Raw genomic sequence first — 17,763 nt, forward strand, 5'->3', positions numbered from 1 at the left:
CTTGTTTACACATTGTACCTCAGATGATATAGGTGTATCGCTTAAATAATCATTTGTGTCTATCAGTTTTAGAGTCTATATTTTCACGTTTATTACTAATAGAAAAATTAATTTTTTCCAATGTACTTGCCACCATAAATTCTTCATTGTTTTTATCTGTGGCATTAGAATGATTGAAAACCACACAAGGATTTTCACCCAGAATAATCATTTGTAGTCTATACAACGCATTAATGATGGATGGTCATCCTCCTCTGGATCGAATTTGTGTAAACAAATTTTCTAAAGCATCTTGATTTACTTTATTTGTAAAAATATATTCCAAGTCATTTTGTTGTAAAATTTTTAAAAGATATTCTGTCACGTTAATATTCATAAGAAGAGCCTTTTGAAAAATTCGAAGCGATTTTTTCCCATTGCATCTCATTGTTAAAAATATATAATAAACATTTTTGAGAAGTGCATCTTGTTCATCAATTAATAATCCATATGGTGCTGTATATGGAGATTGCTTATCATTTTTGTGTAAAACGTTTGTTAAATCAAACCAATTGTTAACTAGTTCAATAAAGTTGGCAGTGTCGTTCAGCAATTTTATATCAGCTATAGGTTTATAATGCTTAACTGCAGTTGCAGTGGTATGAGACAGTAACAAAAGTTGCTAATCTTACTTTTTGTCACAGGAGTTCATCACAGGTTAAATGTTCAAAAATTAAGCAACACTAAGCTCTGTAGACATATTTCTTACCAAGCTTATAATGGTTTTTTGTTGATAATTTGGTCATTAATTTGAAAACCAGTGTCTAATAACCAGTTTTTGATAAGGTTTAGAATATAAGGTGCATCTGGAATGTAAACTATAACTCTTCCATTCAGGATAGAGAATATAGGATTTTCATAACCAATATTTAAAGCTTTCCACAAACCAGTGACGAACCCAGGGGGGTGGACCCCGGGTCAGCGACCTCCCTCTCCCCTTGGCTTATATGATACTTTTATTTTTATTTTTAAAAATTTCCCTGAAATTTTCATTGAAACTTATTGATTAGATTGATTATTACTTATGAAATTAAAATGAGACAATATGACTATACAATAATTTAATTGGCATCATAAAAATGATTAATTTACATACATTGTAAATATAAATTTAAAAAGGTGGGCAAATAGGTGTCGCTCTGCTGTACAGTAGATTACAAGGTCACTGTAATAGATGGTGTTAAATTTGAATTCAATGACATAATATCATTGTATAAGAAAGGCGATTCTGAGCGAAAACGGTCAGTCAGCCTATGATGATATTATTGTGAATAAAGTAATTTATATATAACCTATTTACGTGGAACCTTGTTTTAAATTTTCAATCCTTATAGCTATAATAGTTGAACATTTTATAATTTTATAACTAGAAAATAATTATTAAATTTTAAATTTGTTAATTTAGTCAAAATTCAAACTTTAAATGATAATAAAAAAAAATTGTGACTATGTATTTTAATATTTTTCAACTGCTAATGTAACAATATATCAGGAGCCTTGCATTCAATTTTCAAGCTTTTTTACCCAACAAATAAAATTTTATTGATATTTAAAAAAAAAAAAAAACTAAAAACTGACAAAGCTCTAAAAGAGACAAATTAAAAAATGCTAATATTTAACATTCAGTGAAATTTTCAACTATCTACAGTCATTTTTACAACAAAATAAGAAAATCGTTGCATGAGAAATCAAATGAATATCAAATGTAATAAAAATATGAATTTTAAACCAGTGGTGGATCCAGGGGGAGGCAGGGGCCTCCCCCCCCAGACCTCTTCAACAAACAACAGACTCCTCTTTTTACTTACAGAAATATTTTAAAGTGCGTAATGTATCTATGGCTTAAAAGTAATTTTTTTAGGAGGCCCCCCAAATTTAAGCCCTAGATTAACCCACCACTGTTTCAAACGCTCATAAAAATTTAATTTGATTTTCTTGTTGACATTTTTTTTTTTTTAAAAGGTAGACAAACTTATAAGGAATCTTGTATTACAATTTAAAATCTTAGATTTAAAAAGAAAATTTTTTATGAATTTCTAACTCAAAATAATTTGCAAATTTTCTTCATTTTTACGTATTTTGTCAATATTTGAACTTTAAATGCTTATAAAAAAAATTGTGATTATAGATTTTCAATTTTTTTCATCTGCCTTTGAAACAATATACCAGGAGCCTTCTATTAAATTGTCAAGCTTTTTTAACCGACAAATAAAATTGTATTGTTATTTAAAAAACATTACAAAAAATAGAAACTGAAAATGTTCCTTAACAGTTCAACGATAATCAAAATATTTTGAAAATTTTATCGTGTATAGAAAATGCAAATACAAACAACTAGTCAAAATTTCATGCATACACGTTTATTTGTTTTAGAATTGCACCAAAAAATTTTTATTTTGTTAATATTGTTTAGGTACCAGCTAGGTACGTATATAAATATAAAACAAATGAGTAGTTAAACAAATTAAATAAAGTCAACTTTTTTTAGTCATAATATAAAGAAATAATTATTATTAGAAATAACGGCGTATGTATAGATAGTTTTACCTGTTGGTGTTTTCTATCGTGGTTTCGAGTTGATGGGATATTATATCTGAAATATCCAAATCGTTGAGCCATCTAAAACTGGAAATTTCTTCAATCGATGTTGTGTTACTTTCACTGAGAATGTTTTATATTCGTTAATTTTATTTAAAAACAAAGATACTAATTTATCTAATTTACGAGATTTCACTATCTGCTACTGCCATAAATTGTACTGCAGGTATTGAAGTTGGGGTAGATGGCCAATCTTAGTTATTATTCTCACTAAAATTGTTTACGAACATAAAACATATAGGTATTTTTATTTTATTTTTGTAAATACTAAGACTATTTTTTTTAAACTTACAAATTTTCACTGTCTTCAATCATATAATTTTACTGGTGCTAAAGTTGAAGTAGAAGGCAAATTGCAGTTATTATTCTCTCTGAAATATTTTATTAACATAACATATATAGGTATTTTTATTTTATTTGTGTAAATACCAAGACTATTTTTTTAAACTTACAATTTTTCAGTATTTTGAGTTACACTTTCTTTTTTATTCCTTTTCTCAAGATGTCTTTTCATTATGCTTTTGATAGATTTCATTTTGGAAACGCGTGATTTTCAATTTCCCTGTTTGGTGAGTTCAGTTGTAGTGGATTATTCGTATGATTCACCAATGAAGCATTATATTTATTATTTTTTATTAATTTAAACACACTTTTGTAAATATTTTCAGAACTAAAATACTCAGCCATAAACATAAGATTTATCTTATGGGATAACATTGTAGTACCTGTTGCTACTCACTCAATTTCATCTGTATTCTTATTTGGTTCATTATATTCAATACACTTAACTGGTTGTAGCTCAGATTGTCTAAATTGAATGCTTTCTGTTATAAATGGTTTTTTGAGTATTTCTATTGCTTCTTTCAAAAGATTAGGGAAAAAATAATTTTAACATTCTTTACATTTTTTTGACTCACTTTGATATTTAAACATATTTAGTACCTATAATAATAAAATATTGTTTGAGCTATGATGTTATGTACTGCAAACATTATAATTTAATAAATAATAGTAGGTACAATAACAATTTTATTTCTGACATAAATATTCATGGATAGGTATTTATCGGCTGGCTATAGATCAATGTAACAAATAGATTATTACAATGAACTATAAATTGTAGTGTTCCAAACTTAATTTTCCATCAATTACAATACATGACATATCCACTTATCATGACTAAGATATTATATTTATTTATATTATAAATTATAATTAATAGACAATTATTATAAATTGACGTGCATAATATTTATATACCATTATGCATATCATTAACCTTTTACATATTATTATTAATTTATAATCTATATATATAAAAATGGAGACAAAAAATTCGAAATTGCATCAGTTGAGAACAGCTGGGCCGATTTTGCTAAAATTTTTTTTAAATGATAGAGAATGTCGGGGAGCGGGTTTATAGCATAAATTATGGACCTAACTGATGTGAGTTAGAGATTTAGAGACAAAAACTGAGTTACACCGGTGGCGCCATCTAGCAGAAAAAAATATAAAAAATATAAAAATAATAATAATAATAAATAAATAATACAAATATCGATAAAGCTGGGCTTGAAATCGATTAATATCGATAAAAATTGAAAAAAAATAATATATTTTTTTATTCTGGTTGATATACATTTTTTATTTTAGACACTCATAACTCTAAGCATAAAAATTCTCTCCAAAAAACAATAGTCGTTTTTGATTGAAAAAGTTCTTAGATAACATAAAACGATAATGTTTCAAAATAAAATGAATAATGTGCCAACTATTATATTTGTTTACTCTAGAGTTATTAGTGACTAAAATAAAAAATGTATATCAACCAGAATATAAAAATATATTATTTTTTTCTCGATTTTTATCGATATTAATCGATTTCAAGCCCAGCTATTATCGATATTTGTATTATTTATTTATATTATATATTATTATATTATTTTATTAAGCTGTAGAGTTTGTTTGTTTGTTTGAACGCGCTAATCTCAGGAACTACTGGTTCGAATTGAAAAATTAATTTTTTGTTGGATAGTCCATTTATTGAGGAAGGCTATAGAACACCACACTACGATAAATTAATAGAAGCCTGGGGAAGTGATCAAACAGGGATTTTGAGACTTACGGTGGAAATGTTTGTTTTTATATATGGTCGTTATTGGTTATAGAAGAAATAATTAATAGATAAAATATTTATTTATTTTTTAAAAAGGGTTGATTTTTTTTTAAAGAAATGATTATTTTTAGAAATGGTTGAATTTTAAGAAAGGATTAATTTTTAGAAAGGGTTAAATTTTAGGGGAAAATGTCAACAATTTACTTTTTACTTTTTTAAAAAGGGCTAAATTTCCTTTTTTACTTTTTACTTTTTTTATCAAAGTTATACCAAGTAAAAACGACAAACTTGGTATGACTTTGATACTTTAGAGTTAATTCATACACTTACGTACAAACAGCACGGGGTCCGCGATCTACCGCAGGTAGATTGCCTACCTGATAATAACTGCTGCGAATTAGAATTTTTATCTCGGGCAGCAGAAAATTTAAGATAAATATAGAATATAAAACACCGAATATTTAAAAACGCATTGAACAAAGTTTGTACATTTAACGGGTAACGAAGTGCACGGTATCAGCTAGTTTATTATAATTGTTTATAATCATACATAAAGCCAAATTATATGCTAGTTGAATAGATAACCGGGGAGCAATAGTGGAATACATTTGTATAATGATAATATTAAATTAATAAATAACATGGTAACAAATATAAAAGATAATACTAATTATAGACAATTAGAGATTGGCGTGCATAATATATATTTTATATACCTATCATCATGCATCATTAATATTTTATATAATATTATTAATTATAATTATAATTGTTTATAATAATAAATGAAGCCAAATTATATACTAATTTCACTTTCCTGGAGAGCAATACAATTGTATATTGATAATATTAAAATAAATAACATAATAAAAAAAAATATATCTCTAATAATATAACTATAAAATAATAATATTGTTATCCACTAGATAATAAATGACAGTATATATGACATTCTACCAATTGAATTTTGTCTTATCTAGTTTAATTTGAGAATCAACACAGAAGCTAACGAAACTGATATTTTGAGAAAGGTAAGATATATTAATTTACATATTGTTTTACATGGATATGGTGCTACTACTTTTAAGTTATAAGTTTGTCATTGTGATTTACCTATGTGTAATCGTGTTGTACCTAGCCATTTATTTAACTTTCCAAACTATTAATTATACGTTTAAAGTATTCAATTAGATAAGTTGCGTTGTCACACAAGTAAAAAACCAAAAAATAAATAAAATGGATTTTTGGACAAGGATAGGCTATCTGGCTATAATTATACCATACTGCTACTTTTCATCTGTCCACATTAAACTTGGGAAACTTCAATTAAAAGTGAAGATGATGAATTTTACAAACTGATATCTACCAATGACAGCCCGGGCTTACAATATGAAATTGTAGGTAAGGCTAAACTATATAAAAGTGGTTTGACTATTAATACTTATTTTGATTTAAAGTATTTAGATAATCGTTTAGATATTAGTAAAGTAGTTAAAATAAATTAAAACGTATGATAATATTAGTAATATAGCAAAAATAACTGTAATTCAGTTTAAAAACATATAATTGAGTTAGGAAAGGTAATTTTAGTAATAAAATAATTAGCTGAACATACCTAGGTAATAAAAGGGTTACAATTAGTCTTTCGAATCCGGTGGTTCGGCACTTTTGGTATTTCCTATGCCGACAACGTTCGAAGATATGACAGCACGATAAATAATATCGATGGTCAAAAGGCCAATTGTCGTAACCCTCACTTTGGTCGAAAATGGGATTATCATGAAATATTAAATTTCATATAATTTTCTTGTGTTTAACCAATTGTCGTAACCCATCGTACTATTTAACTACTATAATTTTAATATTTATCATTTATTTTAACGTCGTAACCCATAATGATAAATAGTGACAAATGCTGTAAGCCACATAAAACTGTTATAATAAGAAAACGTAAGCCTCGAGACTTTTTTCTTCATTATGCCACATTGTTGTAACCCACATGCTGAAACCTAAAATGTTAATCAATTAATATTATTCAAAATTTATTCGTATATGAAATAGGTACACCAATAACATAGGTAGGTATTGTTAATATGAAATTATTGAATAATTAAACGCAAAAATGTAAATTATAATATTTATAAAAACTTAATCTTTACGTTTAGAAATAAATAAAATAAAATTCACTCCTCGAATGACAATAAAAAAAATAAAAAATGTATAACAACTTGTTTTCATTTCAAAATAAAATAAAATTAGTTCCTCAAGTAATAATAAAACAAAATATAAAACTATTAAACCAGGTTGGTATCATCCTCGTCGTCCGTTTCTGCCAATGCATCTTTAACTGTACTTTTCCTCGACATAGATAAATATTCCTGGTGATATCTCGGTGGAATCGCTTTTGTTTCACAAAGTTTTACCAGATCTTTATACTTTGCTTCAGATATTGGTAGTTTTGAGTTATACGCATGAGCCAGTACACCAATTTCATTTCTTTTTCTTTTTGTTCTTTTTGCTGTAACATTTATAATTTCAAATTCGATTTTGAAAAATATACTTTTTTTATTTCGCTGAATTTTTTTCCATTTGTTAAAACTATTTTAGGAAAGATTGCATGCTGTAATACTTTGAAGTCCATAAAGTCATTATGACTCGTCGTATATACATCGTACGGTTTTGGATTCAATCTTGCATTTACCATAATTGTCGGCCATTCTGAAGGTGCCCAAACAATTTTATTTTTTAAATTTGATTCTATGGTAGCATGCACTGAATCAACAGGCATGTAAGTATGACCAGGTTGCAAAAATGTAATAGTTATTTCCTGGATATTCTTAGACTTATTTAAAATGAACCAAGATATTGCCGATAATGTTTGATGATTTTTATTTTGCCCAGGACAGGAGTCGCAATATAATGACACTTTTTTAATTTCTGCTCTCTCGTCTACAATTGTTAAATATTTAACTATTACCGAACAAATCTCATTAGCTCCACGTTGACCATTTTCTTCGCCCCAAATGAAGCAGTAACCATTTTTTGTACCACTTTCGTAAAATGATTCATTATAGATAGCATATTTTCTTGAATAGTATAATAACATACTATTTCCGTGAGGCGTATTGAGGACTTTTTGTAGGTCGAAACTGGTGCATAGAAATGAATGATCTTCTTTACTTTTTTTTTGATCTTCTAAATGTATATTTTTAGAACTTTCAGCATCTTTTAAATGTTTTTCAAATTTCTCACACCTAACCTCAGACAAATTAAAAAGTTTGCGACCACAGAATTGGCTGAACTTTGTATAGCTCATCGGAACGCATGAAATTCAGAAGTGGTAATATAATAATATATTATTACGTATATAAAATATTAAACTACATTTAATATTAGTTTGAGCTGTATGATAAGAATTTCAAAAGGCTGTCATCTTTGTCACCTAACTTTTCAACAGTAATGGATGAAATGTCTAAATTGTCTCAAGACTGCAAGTGATGAAGTTAATCTGTTGGAGGATGATAATTTAGTTAAGGTAATTCATAAATATAATATTATGTAAAAACATATATTTAAACAAGTTTTAGATTCTGAGCGAAGCGATGAATGTATTGATTCTACAATGATGTGTGTTTTTTTTTTATTTTTTTTTTATTTTTTATTTTTGTGTCTGTCATCACCTTTTAGGACAGTGAAAGTGCTTGGATTTTCTTCAATAGTAACTTTTCTAATAGGAAAGTGAATCTAGTTGGTACTTTGGGGGGTCAAAAGCAAAAATTTCCCAGTAGTTTTCACAAGCGACGTGAAAAACAAAAGAAAAATTAAGGAAAAACGGGAATTTTTACGCAAAATCTGTTTTCGAGAAAATCGATTTTGGTTTCTGGTGTAACTCTAAAACAAATGACGGTAGGGACATGAAATTTTAACTGAATGTTTATATTAGCATTTTCTATACACCATGAAATTTACAAAATATTTTGACTCTTTTTGAGCTTTTTACGGCCATTGTCAGTTTTCAATTTTTTTAGTTTTTTTTTCTATAAATATCAATAAAATTTTATCTGTTGAGTAAAAAAGCTTGAAAATTTAATAGAAGGCTCCTAGGTTATTGTTTCAAAGGCAGATGAAAAAAAATTAAAAATTCTTAGTCACAGTTTTTAATTATAAGCATTTAAAGTTCAAATTTTGACAAAATACGGAAAAATCACGAAAATTAGCAAATTATTTTGATGAGAATTCATAAAAATTTTTCTTTTTCAATCTAAGATTTGAAAATGTAATATAAGATTACTCATAAGTTTGTCTACCTTTATCAAAAAAAAAATGTCTAGAAGAAACTTAAATTAAATTTTTATGAGCGTCTGAAATTTATATTTTTACAACATTTGATATTTACTCGATTTCTCATGTAACAATTTTCTTATTTTATTGTAATTAAAAAACGAATGACTGTAGATATTTGAAAATTTCACTGAATGTTCATATTAGCATTTTCTATACACCATAAAATGTTGAAAATATTTTGACTCTTTTTGAGCGGTTTACGGACATTGTCAGTTTTCAATTTTTTTAGTTTTTTTTTCTATAAATATCAATAAATTTTTATTTGTTGGGTAAAAAAGCGTGAAAATTTAATATAAGGCTCCTGATATATCGTTCTAATAGCAGTTGAAAAATATTAAAAATACATAGGCACAATTTTTTTTTATAAGCATTTAAAGTTCAAATTTTGACAACATTTATTAAATTTATAATTTATTAATTATTTTGTGGTTAAAAATGTATAAAATGTTTAACTTTTATGGCTAAAGATTGAAAATTTAAAACAAGGCTCCACGTAAATAGGTTATATATAAATTACTTTATTCTCAATAATATCATCAAATATACTTGGTAAAATCATAGGCTGACTGACCGTTTTCGCTCAGAATCGTTTTTCTTATAAAATGATATTATATCATTGAATTCAAATTTAACACCATCCATTACAGTGACCCACTTGTAACCTACCGTACAGCAGAGCGACATCCACTTATCCACCTTTTTTTTATTTTAGTTGCAGTACGGGTATTCACCGATATCACCAAACTATTTTCCAGGTAACAATATATCAAGTATACAGGAAGTTGCCACTACATCTATTCTAGCTAAAGTAATTTATAAAATATTTACATTATATATGCGTTCATCTCATATAATATAAATTATTAATTTTGTTTAGTCTATCGATGAGAACGATGGATATGATTCTGACGATTTGGCGCAGTACGCTCCATGGTATTCAATATCCAGATATATACCTACGTCAACGAGCTTAGCAGTTGATGAGAACGATGATCCAACGTCGTTTTCGATTCAATCACCTCCACTTCCACCTTCGCCACCGTTTTTTGACAAGCCCTCAGATATATCAAGTAAACGGAACGCTCAACACCTCACACCATTACGTGGAGTAAAACGTAAGGTCTTTAAATATTTATAGAAATTAAAAAATATTATGTGAAATAAATAAACATGATATATAAAATTTGTATTTTCATTTATAAATACCTATTAAGGTTTACACTAAATATTTACTAGGTTCTTACTTCTATATTAAATGGATTATAAGATATAATTTGGTTATATAATATTAAGCAATATGATATATAAAAATAAAAAAAAATATAAATATTTTCATTTATTAATAACTAGGTTTATAATAAATATTTAAAAGGTTGATATTAAGCAATATGATATATAAAAATAAAATAAAAATATTTTCATTTATAAATCGAATAATAAGGTTTAAATTAAATATTTACAAGGTTCTTATTTCTCCATTAAATGGATTATAAGAAATAATTTGGTCATGTAATATTAAATAATATGCTGAAGTAGCACTTGGGAATGCTTCATCAGCTTCAAGTTCAATTCTGAGGTCTACAGTTGACATTTTCAAGTTGTCGTTCTGCCGACTCATATCAACAACAATAATTGGAGAAAGATTTTTGAATTCTGAACGGTTCAATAGAGGTGACACTTTATTATAACCATAGTATGATTTCTGGAACTCGGCATATGCGCGATATAAGGTAGCTGTCTTGTTCTTAGTAAAATCGCTTTGAAAATCTTCATAAGGGAATACTTCAGAGTTTAAATAGACCGTTACGTTTTTAATTTTACAATGATCGAAATATGACATTGCTTTATTAGAGCTATTTTTTCTATCTGTTTGAAATCCGATTATAACATATCGAGGTCTTTCTAATTTGTTGGATGTCTTTACTTTCCATGAATGCGAAATGTTTTGAGGTAAAAATGGATATTCGCACAATTCCCACGATCTAAATGCACAAGTTAGAGGTTTCTGATTGTTGATTACTTTCAACACCCAATCAAATTTTTTTCCTATCACTAACTTTCACTATTGGCATTCTCCATAATATTTTAGTTATGTGTATTTTAACGTCTTTTAGTTTAGCTGCGTCTACGACAACTTCGTTATTTTTATACTGTTTAACAGCATTTATATCGATTGACCTAGTTTTGACTGAAATAATTATTTCCCATCATGAAGTAAAATAAAAATATTACATACCAATTTCTCTCAAGCTGTGTAGGTTAGAAACACAGCGGTTTGACTGTTGGAGAATTGCTTGCAGCTCCTCAACTGAAATCTCTTATCACCATGTAATTTAACATATACTACGTACAGACCCCTCTACTCCGCCCCTACATATAGCTATAATACGCAATATCTAATATACTCTATTAACACATAAATAGTCAGGATGATGTCAGCGTTGCGACGAGACCCTGGGAGAGTTATAGTTATTAGTAGGGTTCGGATTTGAAGGCAAATGCCTTTATTTTATTAATCATAATAGAAAAATAATTTTTATACAAAAATGTGTTTCATTTAATTTCTTAGACGATGGAACCTTTTTTTTTTCCTTTTTTTGCCTTTTTACTTATAAATGCCTTTTTGCCTTTTTCTTACCTTTTGTACTTATAAATGCCTATTTTGTGTTTAATTTTTCAGTTGATTTTATAATTTTATACACAGCTTGCGTATTATCGCTACAAATGGGTTTTATTATTCGCAATATTTATCGATATCGTCTTATCGAGTATTTGGTATGGCCATAAAATTACCCGTACACCTATTTAAAGATTAAGATATGTTCGTAATGCGTAGATTCAAGATTGTTCGTCAGTCCGCCCGCATTTTAACCCCTAACCGTAGCCGTTTTACTGAAGACAGCCTATCAAAATACATGGTAGTGAATTTTTTTTTTAATACCAACTAGTTTATTTTGCATGCAGTTTTAATTTTTAATTTGTATTTTTCTCAAAATGTGTGCAATTGAAAGTGTTTAAAAAATGTTCACTTTTTTATTTTGTAGTATATTTATGAATTGCCTTTTTATATAAATTAAATGCCTTTTTTTGTCTTTTTTTACATTTTAAATGCTTTTTTTATTGATTATATTGCCTTCAAATCTGAACCCTAGTTATTAGCAATAGCCACAGTATCTGGAAACAGCCAGATGACAAAACGAGAAATCACCAGAGCTACTAAGATAACTGTGGGAACTCCTCGGCGCGTAGTAGATTAAGTAAATTCGGACTTGACACAGTGACAAGACGGCGCGAGTAACGATACCCCGCATTGATCAAAGAACTATAATAGGTACATAATATGCAACCCTGAGTCACAGATCAGCACATCCATTATGAGTGTAGTCAACCATCTAATTATGGAAGGCGACCACACGGACCTTGGGAAACGGCGGCACAGGCCGCCAAGGACAAGTAAGAGAGGGGATAGGACTGTATAGGAATACCCGAAAATCGAAATGGCTCATCCAGCAGATGTGATCTTACTCTGTACGTACGCACACTACTGTACCGTAGACCTCTGTAAATCACTCATCCTTTCAACAAATCTAAAATCAAATATGTTCAAATGTGTTACGCTTTATATTTGCAATAACTGAAGCAATTGAATATCGCAATAGTTTACTAGGTCAAACAGATGTACAATAATTAGTAGGCATTATTATTTGATAACATTATAAATTAACACAATTTTATTATCGTATTATAATATTATATAGATATCCATAGGCGCAAATTGACTAAATTTTTTGAGGGGACTCAAGCCCCCCTCCCCATAGACCATATTGCTTATTACCACAGAATATAAAAATTAGTACTTATTACTAGATTTTGAACTGGGGGGACTTGACCGACATTTGGGGGGACTAAGACCCCCCAAGCCCCCCCCTCTATTTGTGCCAATGTAGATATCAGTAGTATGTTTTAGAAGGTTCTGTGCTCCCCGCAAATCCCATTACCCCACCCATCCTATGGTTCGAACTATAATGCTATCGCGAATATACTCAGCCTTGCCCCTCTCCCATCTCATTCATATCTATCATGTACGTACTAGCCTTGCCCCTCCCTTCCTATCCATGTCTATCGCTTACATGCCAGACCACGCCCTCTCCCCTCCCATCAATGTATATCACTTAAATGCGGGGCCCTCCTTTTGCATCCACAACTAACTCATCCATATCTAACTAAATCTCTCTCATACCGTCCATACCTCCTGAACTACGAAATTTAAATAATATTGTTCTACTATTTAAAACAAATTGTCAAAATATTGCGTAAGAATTAATAATATTATATAACCCACACTCGAAATTCCTAAAATCGTATTACCAAATGTGAAAGTGTACAACTTTTAATTAGTTTTTAATGATCTGTATTTTGTAAACTCAAAAATTAATTTTCAAAGTGTCTCTTAAACCAGTCATCCAAGTTTATCATATCGTACATGTTGTAATGATATTCAAATTATTACACAATATAGCTCCATAAACAAATATCATCAATAATTATATCTAAATATGATATTATACACAATAATCCAAATATATTATGTACCCTATACCACATTAAAATTACAAAAATTATGTACAACAATAATATTATAATCACACACCTGTCACAACAAAATACTTATTATATAGTTTAATATTACAATAACATATATATAGCCATATAGGTAATTTAAAAGACAATAATGTACCATATATAATATACAACATTAATTAACTTTGTGCGCTAAATAATCTATTGCATAAAATATCACACCATGTACCGTTAACAATAAACAACAACAATATTATAATTCTTATTGTAATGATATCTAGGTACATCATTGCGCCTACACACCTTAATGATTCAATATCATCATAATAATATTAAATATGTCATTACCAGAAAACCACAATAAATATCTGTACCCATGTATCCATTATATTACCCAAAATCATACACAACAACAACAGCCATACTCATAATAAAATCAAATTACAAAACAATATCTAATAAACACTATCAAAACATAATACATATCTATACACATGTACCCTGATATTAATCAAAATGTACAAAAAACTTTTAATAAGTAATAACCTGTATATATATACATGTACAAATGTCACTAATCTTATATGTACCTATGCAAAATAAACAACAACAATTTAATACGGAACAACAAGGTATCAAAGCCCAAAGGTCAATACTATAAGTAGAACCCACATTTCGATATTCAGATCAGTCTGTTCACATTAGCCAATACTGTCTCATACAGTTCCATACGCACCGTTTTATTTCACTACCTAAATTATAAAGTGATTATTAACTTAACATACTCATTTCAAATCTAATAATATTTTGTTGTGAATTATTAAAATAACTTTTATTTCAAACCAAAAATTGTACTTACATTATTTCAAAAGAACTAACATCGTCAATACTCTCTTTTCAAACTCTATCATTGTTCAAGTCAAGCAACATCTAGCAACATCGACCAGGTAAGAAGTTATAATAATATATACTCACATAATTTCAATAATGAAATCATCATCAACAATAAGTTAATAAAGATACGCAGACTCAGGTGTATCATAAATCATTATAGCCTTCGTTTATAAATCTATACTCACGATTCCAATCAACCGTAATAATTATATGCTTTAATTTATAATAAAATATAGGATAAAGAAAGTCGACATTTAAAATCCCTTTAATTATTATTTATTAAAATAGCTAACTATACTATCTCAGTTAATATATTATTATAAGGTGAAGTTTTTTCAATAGCAACGTACATGCTTATTTTTAAATCATCACATTATCAACAAGTACCAAAGGTCAATACTATAAGTAGAACCCCCATTTCAAAAATAAGGCCAGTCTGTGAACATCTTCCAAGCCTACAGCATACTTAATTTTCTCTCTAATAAAACTTGTCAAGACCAAGCTTATAATTTAAATCTTTAAAAAGATCATTAATACTTGCTGAAATAACATTCATTTAAATATTGCTTTACTTCAATCCAAGCAAAGTGTTATATTCAATTCTATCTTAAAATAATATTCCAAATCAATCTTTTACCTTGAACAATCGGTCATTCATCAACAACCAATCCATTATTCAAGTGGAGAAATAAGGTACGATTTTATTTGAATACATTAAAGTATATTGAGTAAGTGAGTATTATAAATATGATTGAATAGAATCATTCAATTACGGTGTAGAGACCTAGACATATTTAGAATTATAAGATCAACCTATATTTATAAATCAATATTTATGACCCCAGATAATTCCATCATCTATCGTAATAATATATAGGCTTTAATACATAATAATAGTAATGTAAAGAAAGTCGACATTCCAAGCCCCATCATTTATATTTTATTAAAAGCACTTAACTACAACATCTTAGTTATTATATTATTATAAGGTAGGTAATGTTTCATCAATAGCAACAAGCACGCTAATTCTTGGTTCATTACAATGTGATAGTACATACATACCGACCCCTGCCCCTTTACTCCTCACAACCATCTATACCTATCACGTAAATGACAGGCCGTGCCCCTTTGCCTCCCATCCATGCTTATCTCACACATACCGATCAACGTCCGACGCACAACCCTTTAAGAAAACTCATAGATGACCGCTTCATCTTGTCCATCCTTGCACTTCTATTTGTGTAACGAGCGAAACAGCGAGGACGACGACGACGACGCCGACGAGTAACAAGTGCGAGGAAATCGAAGAAGGAGACCACGACGATTTTATCAAGCAGAGGAGTTAAATAATTTAAAGTGAGTAATATTTTTTCTTGTCTAACCGCAAACATAGTATATCATATCGTAGACATTTAATGAATATCTACATATGAGTATAATATGAGTTTATATGTGTATTAAATATGTAATTTATTTACAGGACATCTAACACGGAAGGGTTCAAAAAACAATTGATCGCGTAATCGAGCGTCCAGTTGGTATGTCGGTGAGGGATCTGAGACATCTGACCATGGGCCGTGCGTATCCCATAACCAAGATGATCAACCAAGAGACGCAGTATGGGAGGACGGTGAAGTGTACCATCGATGACGGCGAGAAAGGGTCAATCGAAGTGTTCCTACCACGGTCGATAGTCGTCATCGACGAGGAAGAGGCACTATACAATGTGGATGGGAATCAGACGTTAATTCTGGTTTTCAACGGACAACGGGGGAGATAATTTGACATCACCTTTAAGATATTATAAAACATCATAATATTATTCAATAAAATGTACTTTATAATATTTTATTTTTATCACTACAATAAATCATAGAGTCATATAATTTAATCAAAAATGTTTTATAATTATTTATTTATTTATTATTTATTTAAAAAAAAAAACAATCTGAGTGAAATGAACGTATCATATATATTAATTATGATACATAGTCACGTATACATAAGTAGTATCAGTGAGGCCACAACTTATCAAACTACGATGCACACCTAATAGTCACAGAACTTGGTCATGACACCCAGGCTATTAGAGTAATACCTAACAGTGAGAAAAAATTCATAATGTTCTCTAAAATGTGTCAAATAAATTTACAATCTATTTTATAGACACTTTTAGATTCTATTTTAGATTTCTATTTTAGTCTATCTTCACTCACTAAAAATGTAATCATGTCTAAACTTGAAAATTGCTTAGAAACCGCTAAAGTGTTTACTGAAGACGGTATGCCGTTAGTGACACGGAAAGGTGTGTATCCGTATGAGTACACAGATAGCTGGAACAGGTTGGATGAAGAAAGGCTACCGAGGAACAGGGACTTTTATAGCCAGTGTTGAGCCCAGATAACAAAAATAATATCTAGATAAGATAAAGATAATTTCGTTAACAATTATCTAGATTTAGATTCAGATGATCATTTTTACTTTTATCTAGATAAAGATAAAAATACATATTTTTTTTATAAAAATGATTTATTTCTGTGTACCTACATTTTTACTTCAACTCAAACTGAATATGGAAATACTGTAAGACTTATTAATTTTTTTCAATCATCAAAAATTGGTAACTTATATTATATTTTTTAAGAAGTCAAAACTCCAAAAGCTATACCTACAATTATTATCCTAATTTAATAAATAATAATTGCATTCAAGTATCATTAGGATGACATCCACTTCAAAATAGAATTACATGTAATAAATTATAAAAAAACAATTGGTAAAAACATTAAATGTATCCAAACATTGCAATATCAAAACCATCTTTTTAATTATCAATAAGCTTCAATAACATTTTGGAATTGTAATATATAACTAGGTATATAAGTTTAGTATCTTTATTAAAACAAAATTCAATTAATATGATGTTTAAATATAATATTTATAATTTTAAATATCAATTAAACAAAAAGTATTTAAAAAAAATCTTTTTTTAAATATACATAACAAATTATTTTAAAATAAATCAGCTGACAGTACAGTTTACACTTTACAGCTAATATGGAAGTATACATAAATACGTTCAAGGTTGAAGGTTCAACGTTGAGCGACGACTGCGAGTGAACGTTAGCAATTGAATAAGAATATAATATTATTGTTTTCGAGATATACCAAATATTATTATGTTCTGAGCT

General features: G+C 28.5%; 2 pseudogenes; one reads left to right on the forward strand and one right to left on the reverse strand.

The window, feature by feature from the left end:
* Positions 1–2,582: 2,582 nt before the first annotated feature.
* LOC132933585 (uncharacterized) lies at positions 2,583–3,483 on the reverse strand (annotated as a pseudogene).
* Positions 3,484–8,212: 4,729 nt separating this feature from the next.
* On the forward strand, positions 8,213–16,966 carry LOC132949291 (uncharacterized; annotated as a pseudogene).
* Positions 16,967–17,763: the final 797 nt, after the last annotated feature.

The sequence above is a fragment of the Metopolophium dirhodum genome, chromosome 1 (genome assembly GCF_019925205.1).
Source record: "Metopolophium dirhodum isolate CAU chromosome 1, ASM1992520v1, whole genome shotgun sequence".
Taxonomy (NCBI): Eukaryota; Metazoa; Arthropoda; class Insecta; order Hemiptera; family Aphididae; genus Metopolophium; species Metopolophium dirhodum.